General features: G+C 32.8%; 1 protein-coding gene and 1 long non-coding RNA gene across 4 annotated transcripts in view; one reads left to right on the forward strand and one right to left on the reverse strand.

Annotated features, from left to right (window-relative positions):
• Nucleotides 1-23870, reverse strand: part of LOC126884472 (uncharacterized) — a 175648-nt gene that overhangs the window by 67132 nt on the left and 84646 nt on the right. The window lies entirely within an intron of this gene.
• Nucleotides 20890-23735, forward strand: LOC126884483 (uncharacterized). Its single transcript, XR_007698060.1, has 2 exons — nt 20890-21440; nt 23304-23735. It is a non-coding gene; the product is annotated as an uncharacterized LOC126884483 (long non-coding RNA).

Consider the following 23870-nt stretch of genomic DNA (forward strand, 5'->3'; position numbering starts at 1 on the left):
ATGAAAAATTTGAAATTTGGCTGAATGTTAGCCGCTAGCAGGTAGAACATAACAAAGGCAAAAAAATATGTAACATGATAAATTTAACAAAATATAAAAATATCATTGGTGCTACTTAACTTTTTTGATATACCTCGGTAGCTGCTAAGTCTTCAGAGACCTAGGGGTGTGGATTCTTGATAGATGTTAAATAAAATTGAAACTCAATTGCTCGGGAGGCGCCATAATTAAAAAAAGAAATATCATATATGTGTCGGTCTTGACGGTCCAGTTAGCTGGGGCTCAGTCGATCGACAAGTTTAGTGGATTTGCGATTTGCGGTCGCTGGTTCGAGCCTCAGCTAGGTCATGAAATTTATAAAAGGCCAACGCCGTAGTATAAAACTCAATAGAGTCTACGGCTTGGTCTGGAATAAACTGGCGTCTGATCGGCCTATGGAGGAGCGGTACGGGAAGGGATAAGGGCTTCCGGCTTGGTGATACTCCTCCATAGATCCCTACCGAAGGGCGTTAACGCCTAAGAACGGTGTATACAAAATATCATATATGTTTACTTATAAAAAAATATAAAACTAAGAATGCCGGCTATTTGAAATATCTGTACTTACCGTAGGCTACTTTCATGTGTGATTACTTTTATAAGGACGATAGAGATTGGTAAAGAAAATCTAATAATTAAACAGACTTCTTACTTTATTGAAACAAATAAAAATTTAGCAAAGTTGTTATCAACAAAAATAAAGTTTCATCGATTCGCGAGAAAACGTATGAGTTCAACAATAAAAAATAGCGCAAGTACCTTGATGTGTTCTTTATCCATAGTCCATCCATGCGGCAGTTACGGTGTTAAACATTGTCCTGATGTTACGACACATTTGTTGTCACGCACATAACGACACTCAATTTTACAGACAAAGTTTTAGTCGTAATAGTCTTTAGTATTAATTATATTAGAGATGAAATTCCATTGTTCGTTTATTGTATGCAATATGCAACACTGGTATAGTATATTATTATTACTGTTATTAATTAAACTTAATTGAAATAAACGAAGAACTTTTCGACAAAAGAAAACTAAAGGATGTGTTCAATCCATCACTAAAAACACAAAATACGGCCGAGAAGACCTTACACATAAGCCTACTTCGGCTCTGGAACAAAAACTTAAAGAAACTGTACTAAATACACACAACTAATTTTCTCCATTGAACTATTTTCAACAATTTTCTCCGTAAGCAAGTGTAGCAGTTACGCTATTAACTAAATAAATCCCAATAAAATTTCATCAAATACCCCTAAATAAATCCCGTGTGCGACGCCGTCGATCGACTTAAGAACGATATCTCTCTGCTCACGCGCGAAAACCTCGGCGGTCGATTTTGTCGATCCGAATCGGGAGCTCAGTTTTGGTCAGACTCAGAGCGAACACGCTGTGTTTTTTTTTCTAAGTGGCGGATTTGGACGAGATTTTGAGTAAAATGGAGCAGATATATCACTAAAATCAAGGAACATTAAGACCATTTTTTTTTAATAGCGATGATATCAAAACTCAATTTATCTTTGGTTTTTTTTACATAAAAGAAGTTTAAGGCCAGCGTGTTTCGTCTTTCCAAGTAAGTAAACTGTTGATATATTCCTCATTATTTTTAGATGTAATGCATCATTGTAGTTAAGTTCATATATAATCCATATTATAATAATGATATTCATTTCCATTTACAAAGGAACAATCAATCAAGGCCACAGGGTTTTAGTGTTAAATTTAAATTCCAAATTGTAGCTCATATTATCCTTTAAATATTTGAAAAGAACATTGAAGGTCAAGTTTTTCCTAGTGTCCAAACCTAAATTCTAATATCTTTTATACCTTACCGTTACGCTTTTTACTTAAGTGTTTTTATCTGTGATTTATAAAAAGTTTTAACGAGTATCTATACAGCCTTCTGTCACGCCCATCTAATGCGCACGTCCCTGTCATGTCTGAATTGAAGTAAACTTCAGAAATTTTGACATGACATATGGATACCTAACCTACCTAATATTTGATGTTTTTGTTTGGGCCTGTTCAATATGTACTGCTACTGTTATTGAAATACATAATAACTAAATTTAATAAACTTTATTGTAGATTCCGCCACTTAGTCACTTAGTTACGTCGTACCTTAGTCACTTTGCATTCCTTTGCATAATTTATGTCATTTGAAGTATGTACCAGTAACTGTTAGCAACTTTGCCATGGTTTACCCATAGAGCTCGCTGTTTTGTTGGAGAAAACCAGTACCTGACTTCACAACATTTAGGATTTTTCAGTAGGACTTGCCCACCACAGCATCCGACCAGTTTATCGTGCCAAAAGGACTCTCCTATGGACTTCATCTTGCATTCTTAAATAGGAACTGTGGTGAAAGATAAGTTTGTTTACTTTTATTATTTATATATTTTGGGTACTCTATAGTTGCTTGCACTGTAAACTGTTTGTATGCATACAATCGAGTGGAACTAGGTACATATTTTCGTGACAGATAGGGTTTTCAGGTCTTTGTTTTGTTCCATATTATAAATAGTAGTTTTTTCTAATTAAGTAAGTCTTGTTTAATAATAATCATAAATAATTGTAGCTTAAAATTTGATAGGGAATCGGGGGTAAAATTTTGTCGAGCGTTTAAAATAGGGAATATGTCTAGTGGGTTTTTACATTGTATATTAAGAGTCTGACCAGCTCATTTATATAAAACAATTATATAATAATTAGTATTTTTGCTAGATGAGATACTTAATTTTTGGTAACCGTAGCGTTCTTGTCGTGTATGTATCTCACTAGACGAGTTCAATTTAGGAAATATTACTAACTTTTAGTTGTAAGAACTTTGTGCTATTCACACGGACTTTTTGCTTTGGATTTTCTACTAATACAGTTACTTAGCGCAGCGTGTAGTGGTTAATAGGGAACTTGCATAAATTTTTAAATTCGAAAAAAATGTTATAAATCACAACAGAACATAATTTAAAACATGTATCAAAGATAAAAAAAGTTTTGTTTGTCTTTCGTTTGGCCCCTAAAGACGATTAAAAATTCAAATTAAAACAGGTGGTTCAAAACGCATAGTGACGTCATATAGTTGTGCATGTACATTCTACACCAACAAAGTAAACAAAATTGTATATAATTTTAAATTCGACACTATAAACGTCAGTAGAAAATACAGTTATGTAACGTCACAAGCGTTTTTGATCGTTTGAACTATTTTACATTGGCTAAGGGTTCTTCTAAACCAAGGCCAGAAAACAGAAAAAATTATATAGATTTTTAATTATCTTCTAAGTTATTATGAGGTTTTACCGCGTGAAAGTTTGGAAATATTATTTTTAAAGGAAACTGAATCATATTACGTAATAAAAAAATGTGTAAGTTCCCTCATAGGTTTGGCATTCGTTTTGACACTGACACTAAGTTTTATAAATATATTTGATAATTTCTATTTCTGATATATTTGAGTGTTTTTAAGATATATTTTTTAAAATGACGGAAGAGGGTTTTTGTAAAGGGTAGTCTGATAACTTACCTATAGTTGATATGTGTATGGTGGCTACATATTTTCAAAAGAGTGAAAATTTTTCCGTCGGAGAAGTTCGGGGAGTTAAAGCAGATAAGTAAGTACATAATATATTATGTACATTATACTCCCATTATACCTACTAATTTTATACTGTGATTTTATTCTGATTATTATTCTCATAATTATTTAACGATAAAACTTAGTAGGTACACACTTCCTATTAAGTATAGTGATCAAAAAATGTCATTACAATATAAATATTTTCCCATATTTCGCGACGATGCTGTGGCCAAATACCTAAGTAGGTGGAGGCCAATAAACTAAAGAAGAAGAAGAAGAAGAATATACTTACATATAACCCTCCCACATCACCATATAAAAAACTAATGTAAAACTATGTGACGTCACGGGCCGTCTGAACTACTTTAAAATAAAGAAGACTTTAAATTTGTATTTCTAAGTTATTATGAGTTTTTGAAGCGGGAAATTTTGGAAATCTCATTTTTATACAAAACTGAACATTATTATGTAATAAAAAAAAATGTGCAAGTTCCCCATTGTAAGTTAGTGGCTTTTTGGTCCTGTTTGACCATTCCACCACCCACTACCACTGTTATTGTGTTTTGATTTATATATTACATTGTCAATATATGTATAATATAGTTATTATTATTAATATATTTGTATGTATTAAGGTTGATGTTTTATTTCAGTCTGTATTACCAGTATATAATATAGCAGGACAAGATTAGTATTTAGTATTTTGTATTTTAGGTGGTTGTAACCAGTGTCATAGAGTTCCTGTTGTTCATTACTTCAAAAATCTCGAACCTGTCCAACTTCTTGGTTCTGAGAGCCGAGTTGTTCGTTCGAGTTGGCGCCCTTTGTTCTTCTTCTTTCTTTGTTGTATCTCGATATTATTTTATCTCTAGCATTCTTATCTATTTTCTTCCATTTTTGTGCTTGCAGGTCTCATTTTCTTTCTAGTTACTATCATTTCATTATCAATTTTTTTTTCTCATATCTCCAAAGCCAATATTCGGTGTATTGAAGCTAGCCCGAATACTCACTTGAGATTTAGTGTCTCTCTGTCCTTTTGATTTTTCCCTTCTGAGCTAAGCCCCTCTTCTTTTTGTCTTAAATCTCTTCTCATTTATTTTCCCACTATTTCGTCAGTTCTTTTCTTCAAAATCTCTATACCCGGAGTATAGAGGTTTCAATTGGCTAGACCCAACGTGTGGCTTCTTTTACATTTTGGCTTTAAAAATATTTTCTTTAACTTTTGTTTTTTTATCTTGGTGGTTTCAGTGATTGTGTTTTTAGATTCTCACTTTAACGTTCAGTGTTGTACTTCAATTTGGTGTTTTTTGGAGATTATCTTATACCTATATCTTGAATAAACTTGTTTTGCTATAGTATACTGTGTTGACTGAATAAATTTATTTGTTTTGATTAGCTAAATAATTAATAATAGATTAAATTGAATTAAATTAAAATTAAAAATTTAAATATCTTGAATTTAACGGTTTCACCTATTTTTACAAGTCCGGAGTAGCATTAAAAGTGAATCACTACCTTGAATTAAAAGTTTTTTCGATTTTAGGTTTATCGGAAGTTGTAGCAGTACATTTCAACGGATTTCACGACTGGACCAAACAAATAAACATTACTGGTATAGGTATCCACTCACAACATTAACTTGAGGACAGAGAGTAAGTTACACTTTACCTACTTACATTTTGTCTCATTCTCGTGTTTACTTCCCAGTTGTTTATAATGACATCGTTTAAGGCAGAACATCTCTTAACTCCTGAACTAGACTATGAATTAAAAATTCGTCAATTAAGTGATCCATCTTTGACTACGGATGATGCTAAAATAGTGGTGTTGAGAGGTGCGTTGAAGCAAGCTTCAGCAAATCGTAGTTATGCTGTTCTGTCAGCTTCACATCTCAATTTTGTTGATGAGGTCCGTGAAATAGAAGCCACTCTTACAGATCTAAAGACCCAAATTACCTCTTTCGTTGGCTCCTATAGTGATGTAGTGTATAGTCGCTTGACTTCCCGTTTAGGTCATGTTTCAGGTAGGGTGCATTTGTTAGAGTCGGTATGGATGAGAGTTTGCAAGTGACTACAGCTGATGGTCAAGTCCAACCAATTTTAGGTCAGTTTACAACTGAGATTTCTGTTAGTTCATGTAAAAGGATGATTACATTTTTTGTTATACCTTCTGTTAAGAATTCAGTTATCCTAGGGATGGATTTCCTGAAAACTTTTAATAGTGAATTGAATTTTACTGAATTTTCTTTATCTGTCTCTTCCTTTAATATCTCTTGTGTTGATGCAGTTAAAGATATGAGTAGACTTAATGCTCAGGAGTTAGAGCAGTTGAATAATGTCATCAAATCCTTCTCTTCTATCTCTTCGAAGAATCAGTTAGGTAGAACTCATCTCATTGAACATCACATTGATGTGGGTTCGTCTAAGCCCTTCAGACAATACCAGTATCCATTGCCTCAAGCCTGGCATGAAAGCTTAGTTAAGGAGGTGGATGATATGCTTAAGCTTGGTATTATCGAGCAGAGCTCGTCGAGCTTTTGTAGTCCCTTGTGGTTGACGAAGAAGAAGGATGGGACTTTTCGTGTCTGTTTCGACGGACGTAAACTTAACAGCATAACGATGAATAGGGATGCTTATCCTATACCTCGTATAGACATCATCCTGACTAAGCTGCAAAATGCTAAATACATTTCATCCATTGACTTAAAGAAAGCATTTCTCCAGATTCCGTTAAGCGAAGAGAGTAAGAAGCTTACTGCTTTTGCAGTAAGTGGCAAAGGATTGTACCAGTTTACTACAATGCCTTTTGGTCTGGTGTCTGCTCCACAGACTATGTGTAGATTAATGGATTTGGTAATAGGCCCTGCTTTAGATCCCTATTGTCAATATTATCTTGATGATATTCTAGTCATTACTCCTGATTTCAACACTCATATCTCTGTATTGCAACAGTTGTTTCAGTGTCTAAAAGATGCAAATTTGACTATTAACTTAGATAAAAGCAGCTTTTGTCGTGACTCTATTAAGTTTTTAGGATATGTTGTTGATTCTCACGGCCTACATACTGACCCTGACAAAGTGTCAGCTATTCGTGATTTTCCTGTGCCTAAGAATACCACCCAGGTTCGTCGATTGTTAGGAATGGTGGGTTACTATAAAAAGTTTGTTAAGTCTTATTCTACCTTGTTGTCCCCTATTACTGACTTACTTCAAAATAGGAAAAAGGGACAAAATATTGTGTGGACTCCTGAAGCTAATGAAGCTTTCATTAAAATCAAGGAGGCTCTCACCAACTCCCCAGTTATGGTAGCCCCAGATTTCACTAAGCCTTTCTATTTAATGACTGATTGTTCAAACACAGCATCTGGTGGTGTACTCTATCAAATTGTAGATGGAGAAGAACACCCTATAGCCTACACCAGCAGGAAATTAAATAAAGCCCAGAAAAATTATACGACAACTGAAAAAGAGTTGTTAGCCATAATTACGGGTATTGAACATTTCAGATATTTTCTTGAAGGTCGTTCGTTTACGGTCATAACTGACCATAGTAGTTTGGTGTGGCTACAGGGTATGAAGAACCCATCTCCTCGTTTGGCTAGGTGGATTTTAAAATTGGCACAATATGATTATAAAATTGTTCATCGTAAAGCTGCAGGTGTAGTAGTCGCTGATGCACTATCTAGAACTTTTGATATTAATTTGTTAGACTTATCTACTTTACAACCAGATGACTGGTATCGAAAAATGTTGTATGATGTCCAGAATGTTCCAGGTAAATTTCCTGATTTTAAAGTTGAGCATGGTGTTTTGTATAAACATGTGTTAAGTTCTATGGATGCCCTTACTGGAATGTCGGAATGGAAGATAGTCGTTCCAACTCCGAATAGAGCAGAGGTTTTGGCCACTTTTCATGACCACCCTACTGCAGCTCATTTTGGGTTCTACAAAACTTTCCGTCGTATATCCGAGCTCTATTACTGGCCAAAGATGCGCCAGACTGTTCGTGCTTATTTAGCTCGATGCAAAATCTGTAGTACGTGCAAGTCGACAAATCTTCCTCAACCAGGTTTAATGGGTAGTTATCGACGGATTGATTTTCCATTCCAACTTATATCTTTAGATCTTATTGGTCCTTATCCTAGGTCGTATAAAGGTGCTCAATATGCCTTAGTAGTTGTTGATTACTTTACAAAATTTCCTTTGGTTCATACGATGTCTAAAGCAACTACTTCAGCAATTATCAAGTATCTGGAGAATGAAGTTTTCTTAATCTATGGTGTTCCACAGATCGTGTCATGCGACAATGGGCCCCAGTTCACAGCCAAGGCTTTTCGTGATCTCATGTCTAAATACAACGTACAAAAGATCTGGTACAATGCTAACTATCATCCACAAATTAATCATACCGAAAGAGTTAACAAATCAATCGTGACTGCTTTAAGATCGTATTCTTTTCCTGATCAGAGAGCTTGGGATACTCATATCCACTCTATAGTACAAGCTATCAGGACTTCTTCTCACGAAATAACCAAATGTCCTCCATCGTACTTAATGTTTGGTCGTCATGTTCCTCTTTCTGGTGATTACTTTGGTAAAATATCCGATAATGCCACTAATTTTCCTGCAATATCAGATAAGCTACACCGTTTAGAAGATCTTCAGCATCTTCCTGATATCTATGTGGATGTTCGCAAACGTTTAAAGGCATCTTATGATAGAAATAAGTGCTGTTATGACCTGAGAAAGCGAGCCTTATCGTTCAGAGTTGGAGATTCCGTTTTGAAGAAAAATTTTGTCAAATCAGATAAAGTGAATTTCCAATCTGCCAAGCTGTGTCAAAAATACATACCTTGCACTGTTATTAAGGTTATCTCTCCTTTGATTTATGAGTTGAAGGAAACCTCCACTGGCAGGAAACTAGGAAGGTTTCATGTCAAAGATTTACTTGAGGATAAGACTGTAGGTCCACATAACTTGTCTGATAATTCTGATGGTTCATCTTCAGATGAAGATTAAATTGTGAGGGCCAATTTGTTATTTAAGATATGTCTATCTATTTTGTTTACCTGGTTAATTTCTGTTTGTTGTGCCTTTTATCTTATCTTAATGTTGGGTAATATCTTAGTTTATGAACTTGTTCATTTTCTTGTTGGCAATATATTTTTTTTAGAAAGCATATCATAGGAGTACAGGATGGAAAATGGGAATTTTCCCCAGCTTGAATTCTGGGGTTAAATGAGTATTTATAGGGATACTTAGAAAACACTGTTAAAACATTTAAACATTTTCTTTGAGTTATGGCTTTGCATGGTTCAGGCGCGCGGACCATGCCCATAAAGCTTATGTATTCACTTAACTGTGTCAGGATTTAGCGTGGGTTCAGGACTGATCACCCTGGACTTGTGCACTTCACTTGGCTCAGAAATCTAGTAATATCTATAAGTTGTTCTTAGAGTGTCTCTTAGGTTGAAATTAGAATGTGTCATATAGAATTAGATCGTTCTGATATTCAGCTGTAAGTAAGTCTGTTTAACTTGGTTGTCATCTCCTATGCTGTTATCTTTTAAATGATTCGAGTTTTAACATATCTTATTACTTTAAGTTTGGTTACCTGTCTCTACCACTTGCTTGGATTAGTGGATGTGAGTATGTGAGTTACCTTATTTGTCTCCCTACTGAGCATTATGTTAGTAGATGTTCTCTTGCCTTAAGTATGCAAAGGTAGATGTGAGTTTATCTTCACCTTTACCTTTAGTTGAGTTTATCTCGTACCTTTACCTTGATGCATTTATCTTTATCTTTACCTTGAGTTTATCTCGTACCTTTACCTTGATGAGTTTATCTCTTATCTATATCTTGATTGAATGTATATCTTATCTTTCTCTTGATTATTATAAAGTCCTAAGAATCTGTCCTTCTCTGTGCTGGTCGTGAGTAAAGAATTGGACCACGTCAATAGTACAGTTTAGGTATTTCAGTTAGGATTTTTATTCTCTTTTACCTTTTGTGCATACCCTCTACCACGAGTAGATGCGGGCTTGCCAATATCGTTATCTTTTAGCATACCCTATACCATGAGTATAGTGGGCTTGCTAGTATCTTTACCTAGATTGTGTCTTCCTATCACTGCTCAAGAGAGTAGATGTTAAGGATTATCTTTTACCTTGATTTTTAGTTGTTGTTGATATCCAGAACCATATCATTATTTATGTTTAGCTTTGTAGTAATGTAGTTTCAACTAGTCTTGATGAATTCGTCCCTCATTGAACTCTTGGGTGATTAATAGAATATGTTCCATCTAGTGTCAATGTTGGGTAAAGTTAATAGGATTTGTTTTAGTTTGATTGTTGTGAATGGTTCTGGTAATATTGTGTTAGGGGTTGTTAATAAACGCCTGTAATTTAGTTTTAATGATGGTTTGTTAACACATGAGAATGTAGATAGTAAGTAGTGTTAAGAGTTAACTTACTCTATAAGGTTGTATAATTATATTAGAATGTAAGCGATTAACGCGTAATTGTTTGTTTTTTTTTAATCTTTGGTTTTACTAAATTAAAATTATCGCGTTGAATAACTTATGTCGGTCAGTTACCTTTGTCGGTCAGTTACATAGCCCTTCTATGTTTTATACGTTCTGCAAATATGATTAAATATATCTCGCGTGGCCTTTATACTGTCTGTATGACTTCGTTCCTGATTTTTGTTCCGCCTCCTCAGCAAATAGTATGGCTGTTGAGCCTACCATAATTATGGTTTTATACCACCACGTTTCTCCTTTACTGTGTCCATCCTCGGGTTCGCCCTAGCGTTAGTTCGCTCAGGAAAACTTAAAAAAAAAGGAAACTTTTGGGAGTTTTCCTTTTTTTTGCTGGAGATGAGGGAGAATGTAGCAGTTACGCTATTAACTAAATAAATCCCAATAAAATTTCATCAAATACCCCTAAATAAATCCCGTGTGCGACGCCGTCGATCGACTTAAGAACGATATCTCTCTGCTCACGCGCGAAAACCTCGGCGGTCGATTTTGTCGATCCGAATCGGGAGCTCAGTTTTGGTCAGACTCAGAGCGAACACGCTGTGTTTTTTTTTTCTAAGTGGCGGATTTGGACGAGATTTTGAGTAAAATGGAGCAGATATATCACTAAAATCAAGGAACATTAAGACCATTTTTTTTTAATAGCGATGATATCAAAACTCAATTTATCTTTGGTTTTTTTTACATAAAAGAAGTTTAAGGCCAGCGTGTTTCGTCTTTCCAAGTAAGTAAACTGTTGATATATTCCTCATTATTTTTAGATGTAATGCATCATTGTAGTTAAGTTCATATATAATCCATATTATAATAATGATATTCATTTCCATTTACAAAGGAACAATCAATCAAGGCCACAGGGTTTTAGTGTTAAATTTAAATTCCAAATTGTAGCTCATATTATCCTTTAAATATTTGAAAAGAACATTGAAGGTCAAGTTTTTCCTAGTGTCCAAACCTAAATTCTAATATCTTTTATACCTTACCGTTACGCTTTTTACTTAAGTGTTTTTATCTGTGATTTATAAAAAGTTTTAACGAGTATCTATACAGCCTTCTGTCACGCCCATCTAATGCGCACGTCCCTGTCATGTCTGAATTGAAGTAAACTTCAGAAATTTTGACATGACATATGGATACCTAACCTACCTAATATTTGATGTTTTTGTTTGGGCCTGTTCAATATGTACTGCTACTGTTATTGAAATACATAATAACTAAATTTAATAAACTTTATTGTAGATTCCGCCACTTAGTCACTTAGTTACGTCGTAACTTAGTCACTTTGCATTCCTTTGCATAATTTATGTCATTTGAAGTATGTACCAGTAACTGTCAGCAACTTTGCCATGGTTTACCCATAGAGCTCGCTGTTTTGTTGGAGAAAACCAGTACCTGACTTCACAACATTTAGGATTTTTCAGTAGGACTTGCCCACCACAGCATCCAACCAGTTTATCGTGCCAAAAGGACTCTCCTATGGACTTCATCTTGCATTCTTAAATAGGAACTGTGGTGAAAGATAAGTTTGTTTACTTTTATTATTTATATATTTTGGGTACTCTATAGTTGCTTGCACTGTAAACTGTTTGTATGCATACAATCGAGTGGAACTAGGTACATATTTTCGTGACAGATAGGGTTTTCAGGTCTTTGTTTTGTTCCATATTATAAATAGTAGTTTTTTCTAATTAAGTAAGTCTTGTTTAATAATAATCATAAATAATTGTAGCTTAAAATTTGATAGGGAATCGGGGGTAAAATTTTGTCGAGCGTTTAAAATAGGGAATATGTCTAGTGGGTTTTTACATTGTATATTAAGAGTCTGACCAGCTCATTTATATAAAACAATTATATAATAATTAGTATTTTTGCTAGATGAGATACTTAATTTTTGGTAACCGTAGCGTTCTTGTCGTGTATGTATCTCACTAGACGAGTTCAATTTAGGAAATATTACTAACTTTTAGTTGTAAGAACTTTGTGCTATTCACACGGACTTTTTGCTTTGGATTTTCTACTAATACAGTTACTTAGCGCAGCGTGTAGTGGTTAATTGTAAGTTAGTGGCTTTTTGGTCCTGTTTGACCATTCCACCACCCACTACCACTGTTATTGTGTTTTGATTTATATATTACATTGTCAATATATGTATAATATAGTTATTATTATTAATATATTTGTATGTATTAAGGTTGATGTTTTATTTCAGTCTGTATTACCAGTATATAATATAGCAGGACAAGATTAGTATTTAGTATTTCAGGTGGTTGTAACCAGTGTCATAGAGTTCCTGTTGTTCATTACTTCAAAAATCTCGAACCTGTCCAACTTCTTGGTTCTGAGAGCCGAGTTGTTCGTTCGAGTTGGCGCCCTTTGTTCTTCTTCTTTCTTTGTTGTATCTCGATATTATTTTATCTCTAGCATTCTTATCTATTTTCTTCCATTTTTGTGCTTGCAGGTCTCATTTTCTTTCTAGTTACTATCATTTCATTATCAATTTTTTTTTCTCATATCTCCAAAGCCAATATTCGGTGTATTGAAGCTAGCCCGAATACTCACTTGAGATTTAGTGTCTCTCTGTCCTTTTGATTTTTCCCTTCTGAGCTAAGCCCCTCTTCTTTTTGTCTTAAATCTCTTCGCTCCTATTTTTCCCCATATTTCGTCAGTCTTCTTCTCTTCAAAAATCTCTATACCCAGAGTATAGAGGTTTCACAAGGCAAAGCCTGCTGACGGAAAGGCACAAACTTCTTATTCTAGCTCTCTAGAACTGATCTCTGTTCTCGACTACTTAGAACTGATCTCGAATCTACTTCGAACTCCTGTAACACCCCAAAACTCACTCCATCTTCCCATTCTTCTATCCAACTACTGGTTTTACCAATCAAAAAAATTCGCCAATTTCCACTCCTATCTCAAAACGAATAGAAAAGGTTTAAGCAAACTTCAACCACGCCTTCAAAGGTAATAACTGATTCTTCGTCAAATAGGATTCAATCAACCAAATTCTGATATCTATGTCTCAGCTCAATACATTCTCACGTTTTTAGCTGATCCAGCTTCTCGCACAGCTGGCCCACTAAGATACCAACAAGTATATTATATAAACAACTCAGAGCCTCTTATCTCACAACGGTATGCACTATGTAAACAAATCAGTCCAAAGCATCATATTTTCGACGCCAGAAATCAATTATAGAAGAATTTACGATTGTAATTCCCTTGATAAAAAAAACCGACAAACCATTCCACGACAGAATAACGGCTAACAAAACATGATACTTTTAAAATCTGCGTTCTCCGGAATAAGAAACTTAAAAAATATTTATATGAATCGAGGACGAATTACGCAATACTACAGATTCATGAGAAATGAAAAATAATCACATTTCCACGCGATAAACAAATACAATTTCTGAAATGGATTTACCTTACAGGGTGAAGCAACAGTATCATTAATTCGAAAACGTTAATGCACTTTGCACCCGTTACAGAATAAGAAGTAAAAATTTGGAATTGCAGACTTACGTCATATAGGAGTTACAGGCCTGAAAAAATGGCCAAAAATCAAAATGGTCAAAATTTGAGCGTTTGCGGGCAGGGTAATTAAAATTCCAATAAACTGTCTAATGAAATAAAAATTAATCTATTTTCACCAGATTGCACAATTAATACAAAGTTATATAGGGTGGGCCAAAGAAAAGAGTCCACCTCGATAGTTGGCACTAGTTACCTATTAGATTTTAAGGAAATGTCGAAATAGGTTTATTTTTATTGTTATATTGCAATTTTTTGGCATATATTTTATTCTACGTGACGTCATCCATCAGAGCATGATGACGTAATCGATGATTTTTTTAATGGGAATATTGGTCGTGTGGTATCTCATTTGAAAGCGTGTTCAATTCTCTATTCAGTAATATTAACAATATTATCATAATTTATACAGGGTGACTAAAAAAATTTTTTTCAATTAAATTAATTGACGCAAAAAGTAGAATGTATGTAATTTATTTAACTCAAAATGCATTGTACCTACTACTGTCAGAAAATAGAAAAGATGTTTATTTCACAAATAAACATATCTTTTCGGTTAAATTAAATCACAAACAGCCTCCCACCTATGTACATCTTGACAGTTTGAATATTTAATTTAAGCAAAAAAGCAATGTTTATTTGCCAAATAATAATTTTTTTCTATTTTCTGACAGCAATAAAATGTATTTTGAGTTAAATAAATTACATACATTCTTATTTTTGTCAATTAATTTAATTCAAAAATTATTTTTTTGGCCACCCTGTACAAATAATGATATTGTTTATATTATTAAACAGAGAATTGAACACTCTTTCAAATGAGATAACATACGACCCTTATTCCCATTTAAAAAAAATCATCGATTACGTCATCACGCCCAGATGGATGATGTCACTATATACTATATGTATGAAATATATATGTTACAGTTCAAGTTGATTCTCAGTTAGAGTTGACTCCAACTAGTTGGAGTCAACTCCAACTGAAACGAGCAGTAAAAGTTGATTTTAAAAATTTAAATCAACTTTTACTAGTTGGAGTTGACTCTTCCTGGATCGATTCAGTAAATGTTGATTATACGAGAATCTCAAGTGCATTTTTGATGAGTAAGCGTTTCTTTGTTTTGACAGTTTCAACTAATTATTAGTATAGTCTGTAACGTCGCCCCCGTTAGGTAAATTATTCTGATTCGATTTTTTGCACAAACTTACTCAAAGAAATATATCCGTATAACAATTTTTATAACAAATACACATATGGTGGTAACGCGTTTTTGCTACCCTAACGATGGGGTGATTAACTGGAAGACACTATATTTCCCATTAATACTTTATTATTATAGGTACATTTAATACTCGTTAATAGTACCCAGTTGACGATGGAATGAACGTCCTCTCTTCGAGGTGGCACTCTCTAAAGTAACCCCAATATTAGACTGTTAGACTGCCCTAAATATTTCTGTGTATGAATACTTATTGATTACCTATGTTTGTAATACTTTCGTATATGTATGTCAAGATTATTATTTCAATAATAATATACAGAAATGCAATCTTGCACTAATACCTACATGTGTAAGTTTTGTTTACAAGACTACTTAAACATTCGGCATGCTTGATTGTTTACTAATATATTTAAATATATTACAGTGGAATAATTTTAAGATATTTGAAATTATCTGAAATATTGTTAAAATCTAGGACACCACCGTTCCTAAAGAAAAAAAATTACTCTGCAATTTACTGTGCCTTTTCTCTCTCCCTTTTGAAAGAGAGGAATTTTTTTTCGTGTCATCATCATTAACTGAATTTACAGAAAAATACAAATTTATACAAAATATACAAATATACAACTTATTACACAATTAAAAAATAGTCATCAAACATCGTCTATTCTTATTTATTACTTCCTTATATCTCGCGAAAGTACACTGAGAAATTATATTTTATATTTTACTTTAACTCAAAGGTTTAAAAATAAATTTACAACTTAAACTCTTAAAATTTAAATTACTCTGTTACGAGACATTTACAAGACAAATATTTTGCTGTTCTCAAATTTTTACATATTCTTCTATTAGAAATTCTCTCTTTTTTTATTCTTCTTGTCTGGTACTTCACAATAATTACATATTTCTTCATTTTTTTATACTTAGTACTTTCTTCATAGTGTACTATTAAACATAAATCTTCTTCTTCATATTCCTTCATTATTTCATTTTTCATTTACTTTATATTTCATATATATCTTTTTTCATATATATTCATCATTTTTCATAATTCTTCACTTATATATCATTTACTTCATAAATTCTTCTTCTCTTACCCTTACCTACTCGGTGGGTAGTTTTTCCGCAGCCTTAAACCCTTGAATTTGCTTCCGGTCCTTTTGCACGTTCTTAGTCGTGAGAAGGTTTGTTCCAAAAAGACAAAATGGATAGTTGTGCGTCTCTAAAATCTTCTTCTACTTCTCGCATCCCTAAATTCCTATTTGAACCTACTGCTCACCCTTAGTTGAGAATAGGATTACTTCAAAACAAAAATTGGGTATGCTAAAATCTTCTGATCTTCATTTTGTACCAGTTTTCTTGACAAGAATGTGTTTTTTTTTTGTTTTGTCTAGATTGTCTCATATTAATTATGCTTTTAATATATTAAAAAATCAGTTATCTCATTAATTAATCATCATAAAACATTTAAAAATCATATTTATATTAGAATTCGACCGATATTAAAAAAAAGTTAAAATCAACGATCTTAATCGTATCAAACGATCTTTATCGGTATAAAAAAACTTCAAGCATTCAATTATGAGAAAAAAAAATCCGAAAGAAAGTGTTAATAAAAATAGACTATATTCTGTTAAAAAAAAATCGATTAAAATCTCCTGACCATAAGGAAAAATTTAAATCCTAATTCTAAATCTGTTTCTGGGCCCGGGTACCCACAAAATATTTACATAAAAATTACGAACGAGAAAAACTTACAATAGCTAAAAATAGTTTATCTTTTTTTTTTGACACTAATTAAATATAAGTTCAGTTTCTTCGCACGAATAGTCACTTTTACGTCATAAAAAATAGTCTCTATTTCTCTAATTGAGATACAGTCTTACATGACTTATCTTATGTTTTCAATCAAAATATATTTATATTATAAGAATTTAAAGTTATATTATATTATATTATAGAAATTTAAAAGTACATTTATATCATACTCAATATATACTGTTTGTAGCAGTATAAAATATTCTCTTTAAATATTCTATTTTCCAGATAACTTATTCTTCATTGTCACTTCATTTTCATTATGACTTGTTTTGTCTTTATTCTTGTATCAGATTAGTTTCCATGACATATTTCCTTAGCCTGTATCCTCTTTTCGTATAAAAAAATTCTTCATCGTTAGTCCCTATATATGGGATAGTCCTTGTATATAAAAAAATCAAACTTCTCTTCCATATTCATTTTTTATTTTCCCTTTTTAGGATTCATTTCTTTGTAATTATCATATTTATCATAAAAGTTCTTTAAAAATGTTGAGTGCATTATTTTCAACAAAAATTTCCATATTAATTATTTAGACATTTCCGTCTCGTAAGTCCTGTATTTTGTTCCAACAACGTCTCAAAGTATTTCTTTTCTTATCTTATATTATATAATTCAAATAATAATAATATTTCTTCCATTATATTCTCAAAAATATTCTAATTCATCGTAATTTCATAAAATCTTCCTATTACATAATTTCTTAGTGTACATATAGTACTATAAATAGTCCATTTAAATCGTATATTATGACGTCTCAGCACATTCTTTTGTTTCTGTTCACGGTCAATATCAACATTTGAGAATAGGTAAATATACCTTACCTTACGCAAAATAAAAGTGTTTAAATAGCAAAAAATTGATAATCATAGTTAAAAATATAATCTATTAAGAATTGCAAAAATTCGTATCTTTCCTTAAAAATAAAACTTAATATCGATACTATAGTCAAAAATAGATATCAACTAGCTTATTGAATATATTAGATTCTTTATATTATATACTTAAAAATTAATAAAAATGATGAAAACTTCACCTAGTTTGATAATTATTGTATTCAATTAAAAAGTTAATACTTCTCAAAAAGATTACCTATATTTTTACGTTTTATTTACTTAATCAAAAAAAATTATTCTTATCTGTGAGATTAATCTGTGAGACTGTATGCAATATAAAAAAATAGCTTATTAAAAGTTACTCACGAATTCACACACAATTATTGTCCACTATGGTCCATTTTCCTTGACGCTGGGCGTGGTCCCATGTCTCCAAAGCTGTTCCTGCCGACGTCTACCATTTCTCGTATGGTTGGCCTCTCCAGCTCCATATTGCAGCTGATAATGCTATTTTATAAGAGGATTTGTACTTTACCCCAAATTTTCTGTCTTTTCTTCCAGTTTTTTGTTGCCATCTTTCTTGTTGCTGTTGCTGGTTCAGAAGTCCAGTTCGTCTCTCAGGTCGCCATATGGTGGTAACGCGTTTTTGCTACCCTAACGATGGGGTGATTAACTGGAAGACACTATATTTCCCATTAATACTTTATTATTATAGGTACATTTAATACTCGTTAATAGTACCCAGTTGACGATGGAATGAACGTCCTCTCTTCGAGGTGGCACTCTCTAAAGTAACCCCAATATTAGACTGTTAGACTGCCCTAAATATTTCTGTGTATGAATACTTATTGATTACCTATGTTTGTAATACTTTCGTATATGTATGTCAAGATTATTATTTCAATAATAATATACAGAAATGCAATCTTGCACTAATACCTACATGTGTAAGTTTTGTTTACAAGACTACTTAAACATTCGGCATGCTTGATTGTTTACTAATATATTTAAATATATTACAGTGGAATAATTTTAAGATATTTGAAATTATCTGAAATATTGTTAAAATCTAGGACACACAGGGTGTCACGCGGTACCGCGGTCAAAAAATTGTTTAACCAATTTTTGTTAACCAAATTCACAAAAATAATTTTTATCTACTCTATCTCATATTATGTAAAGCAGCGGTTCTCAATCTGTGGTACACGTACCACTGGTGGTACATATCATTATTTGCGGTGGTACACAAAACACACAAAAACTTAAAATAGTAGTACATAGTAAGTCTTGATTATACAATCTAAAAATATAGAAATATAATAAAAGAAAGTTTAGATGGTACATGACTCAAAAATATTGAGAACCGCTGATGTAAAGGTTTTATTGTGTGAAAATTGTAAATATAGATAGCAGTACATGAAGGGTTTAAAGTGTGTCTGAAGTAACAATGTATTTTAAAACGGTTTTACTTTTTCGCACTGTTCTTTAGCACACTTTCATATAATTAAACATCCTTAACTTTCGCCTTCGGGAGGAAATCAGACACGCCCTTGCAACGGCAACTGAAATGCTCACAAAACAGCGACCACGGAAGCAAAGATGGATGACAGAGGAAATATTGAATTTAATGGACGTCAACTAATAAACAACAAATCTGTAGGATAAGATGAAATACCAGCTGAGCTATTGAAGTTAATCAACGAGGAAAACTTAGACCTTCTTCTTGGACTATTTAATAATGTTAAATTACAAAAAAGTTTTGACAGTATTGTGGTTTGACAGAAGTTTGAATTTTTAAATGTCAAAATGGTGCAATGGTGCATCTCACTCGCACTCACATTGATAGCTGCGTCAATACGCTCCTAGCGCTCATTGTTAATAATTAGAAATAACCGCTTAGTAATAAAATAATAACAAAAATTTCTTCAGTATCTTGTAGGGGGGTCGTTAAAATTCGTATGACAGTAATGACAGATGACTTTTGCATATTGTATACCTAGCTAATTACTAAATCTGTAAAGTTTTGATTTATTTTGTATGAATATAATTGCAAAACACTACAGAAATTTACTTTTTGACATAAATTTTATTAATAATAAGATAAATTTTGTACAATATTTTTAATAATTAAAGTAAATAAATTTTAATTTCACTCAAATAAATAATCGATTGCTGTCATTGACCACTTACATTCAATCTCGGTTAATTTGATTAATAATCGCGGCTGGTAAAGTAACATTCTTCTTTCAATACAACAAAGTGTTACTTTACTGCCGAAAATGGGCAAATGAGTACAATAATGGATGATTTTAGTGACGTTTTGGCGATAAACAATGATTTTAAACAAATTCGCAAAAATAATTTTTTTCACTTCGTACACATTTTTTTTAGATTATTTGGGTCTTTTTTCTCTAAAATTGACTGTTGTCGAGTTATTATCGACTTAAATTTTGAAAAACGCCAAAATAACCATTTTTAAGGTTTAATAACTCGCTGGCATAACGGCATAATCGCTGGCCTCATACGCCAGTGCACGTGGGTTCGAGCCCTGCCAAAGACAAGCCATTTTCATTTCCAATAATGACACGAGCCGTCTCACCCTGCCTCGGAGAGCACGTTAAGCCGTCGGTCCCCCTGGGCTAGTGTACATCGACACTAGTTATTTGAAACAGGGTTAAAGATGTAATTGGCGCCGGAACTGCCCGAAAGGCAAAAATGCCATACGATATTATATATTATCAAAGTCAGAGACTAAAAAAAATCAAAGATTAAAGCTACCTCTATAAGATTCTGAAGAAATTTTTGTCATTATTTCATTAATAAGATATTATTTTTAATTATCAACAATGAGCGCTAAGCGTGTATTGAGGCGGCCGTCAATGTGAGTGCGAGTGAGATTCACCATTGGATGGCCGGAATGGTGCATCTCTTTAGCACTCACCATTGACGGCCGCCTAATACGCACTTAGCGCTCATTGTTAATAATTAAAGATAAAGCTTAGTAATAAAATAGTGACAAAAATTTCTGCTGTATCTTGTAGAGGGGGCTATAAACTTTGATTTGGTCACTTTCTGACTTTCATAATAATGGATTTTAACCGAGTTATTAAGCCTTGAAAATGGCTATTTTCGCATTTTTCAAATTTTAAATCGCGTATAACTCGACAACAATCAATTTTAGAGAAAAATCACAAAATACCTTTTTTTGCTCAGAATAACCCAAATGATCTAAAAAAAATTGTTCTAAGTGAAAAAATTATTTTTGTGAATTTGTCTAAAAAAAATTGTTTAAACAATGTATCGATCAAGGTACTGCCACAGTATAGGAGAATCAGTAAGCTCACTCGTCAAAAAATTTGTTCCATGCGCGAAGTTGACCAAAATTCGTTTCACCGTGCGCATCCGATAAAGCGGATCGGATATGTTTGCTACGATTGGTCGGGAGTCGGGATCGTGTCATTCATCATCTGATTTTCTTTTGAGAATTTTTTGAGGTTGTGTTTGGGAATTGGATTGTTTTGGTTAATTTACTACTTTGTTCTCATATTAATAATATATATTATGTACGTGTAAAATATTATGTGCTGTGAATGTGATATTATTTTCTTAAATCAATAAAATGGAAATAAAGCAAGCAGAAAATAATTTTTACAAAGAAGAATGTAAAATTAAAATCGAAAATTCTGGACAACCTGTGTGATGCTGTAATAGTTCCTATTCTGTTAAAACTTTAAAACTGAGATAGAGTAGAGACTGTAGAGAGTCTTTAAAACTGATAAAAGTAGTTATTTCTATGGTGGAAATTTTTTGGACCAAATAAATAGTGAAGACATCAAATAAAAGGAGGATAGATAATTCATGTCCAAAATGGTAAGTTTTTCTGATTATGTTTCCATAGGTCTCTGTAGTAAAATTAAATTAATTAAACATTAACACATTAATTAACTCATGCAAAGGCCAATTGTAGTGAACTACGATCGGAGTTTCCATTATTAACATGGAGTTTACACATGTAGTATGTACTCCTTCACTCCTTGTATGTACTTACATATTTCAAAAGCTAGGTACACACTTTCCAAAAAGATCAAGATCCAATTCACTGTAGAAAATACCTCATATATTTGTATAAGTTATTTTAAGATATTTAATTTTAATCAACATTATGATAGTTCACACTAAAAAATTCGTGTAAAATATTAATATATTTGGAAATAACCATATACCTAGTCGGTTTGCTAAACTCAGACACAACTGGCTAGTGATATTAGTCGGTATTTCTTTTTGGCCAATTTTGAGAAAATTGGCAAAATTACTAACTATTTAGTAATTATTTTTTTTTGCCAATTTTACTAAATTGGCAAAATTACTTACTAAAATCAGTAGCCAGTTGTGTCTGAGTTTAGCGAACCAACTATATCAATAAAACAATCAGGATTTCTTAAAATGTAGTATGTTAAAGATGTCAGTTTTTTCTAAATAATAACAATAAATACATCTATATTCATTGATAATAACTTATTTATTATTTACAACTATTCTTATTTTGACCTGATCTATGAATGATGTATAAGCAGACCTTATGATTCTAATGCCCGCATTACACGAGGCTAGATTTTCAAGCTAGCGCTTTTAAACAAGCAGGTTAGTATTACTAGCTCCATGTATACAGAATTAGCTTCGCATGTAGGCTAGTATGCTAATGAGAAAGACAGTAAGTCAGTGTCTTAAGCTAGGATCGGCTAATAGCATGGAGTTCTATTTTGTTAAGCTATTGGTTTTATTATCTTGGCATGTGTACCACCCTCGTCTGGCCCGCAAAGCTAGTGTTTTTAAACGGCAAGCGCATAATGTCGACCTGTTTTATTTTTTTAAAGAGATAACCACATACTTCTAAAACTCTTGCTGGTAAAGCGTTTTTGTGTGTGTTTTGTGTATTGGCACTGGTTTTCACAACCAACTGGCCAGTCAATTTCATAATGATTTTTTAGACTATAACTTATCACTAACTCAGGGGAGTAATATGTAGTGTGTATGTTGAGTAAGTGTCTTGTTACTTTGCAAAGTAGACGTCATTGTCTTTCCAAAGAGATGCTAATTGTATCCAAACATCTGCAGTCTCTCTGGTGAGTACCGATCCCACAAGGACAGAAATTACTTTCATTTATTAATTTAAAATAAACGAAAAACCCTGGTGAGATTCGAACTCACAACCATTCGACCTTTCGATCCAAAGGTACGCACCCTGACCACTGAGCCACAGAGGGGGTTAGTATGCTGTCGTTGACAGTTGTTGATCTCGCAATAGTACAGTGACTGGCTGAAAATTTTCCAGCCACATGTAAACCGTTCTAGCATGCGCCAAGCCAGGACAGTAACTCAAGCTAGGATACCAGGATATCTAGCTTACTATCCTAACTTGAATAACTAGCCTCGTGTGATCCTGGCTTAAGGGTTCAAAGATAGAGGGAAGTTACTAGGAATTGACAACTTCTCTGGTAGCAGGCTCAGGTTGACACAGAATTGTCAAGCTAATTATGATAATGATGTTATTTATGAAGTTCATAAAAAACTATTAAAAGATAATAAGTGATAATATGGTTTTTTTTTCAAAAATAATGAAGGTGGATCAAAATCAGTATGGTGGACTATCATTCGGTTATGATTATGATTTTGTAGTTTGTTCACATAAGTGAAAATAAATAATTTATTCTTTAAACTTAATTTTTGTTTTAGATTTTCTTCATAATAAATGAAGAACTGAAGTTATTGTAAAACCAGTGGCTGGACATTCTCCTGTCAAGAAGAACAACCCATTAGCAAGTGTGCAAAAGAAACAATGAAATTGTGAAATTTGTTTTAGGTTATTTACCTGTGTAGATTATTTGAAAAAACATTTAAGAGCACACACTGGAGAAAAACCTTATCAATGTGAAATCTGCGTTAAGCAATTTTCTCTAAATTCTCCTCTAAATCGACATAAATATATGATAGTTCATACTCGGGAAAAATCTCACAAATGTGAAATCGTTTACCACTGTGTGTCATATGAAAGCACATTTTAGAACACACAGTGGTAAAAAACCTTATGAATGCAACATTTGTAGTAAGCAATTGTTGACTGCAAAAACAAATTTAAATAAAAAAGTGACAAAGATGTGACAGAAATTTATTGTCTTCTTAGTTTTTATACCCTCAATCAGCTTGTAAATAGTATTCTTTTAAATGTACTTTAGTTCATCCTCATTTTTGCATATTTTCATTTTTAATTTGTCACATGTACCGCATGTATCTTTCTTTATG

Source organism: Diabrotica virgifera, chromosome 5 (assembly GCF_917563875.1).
Source record: "Diabrotica virgifera virgifera chromosome 5, PGI_DIABVI_V3a".
NCBI classification, from domain to species: Eukaryota; Metazoa; Arthropoda; class Insecta; order Coleoptera; family Chrysomelidae; genus Diabrotica; species Diabrotica virgifera.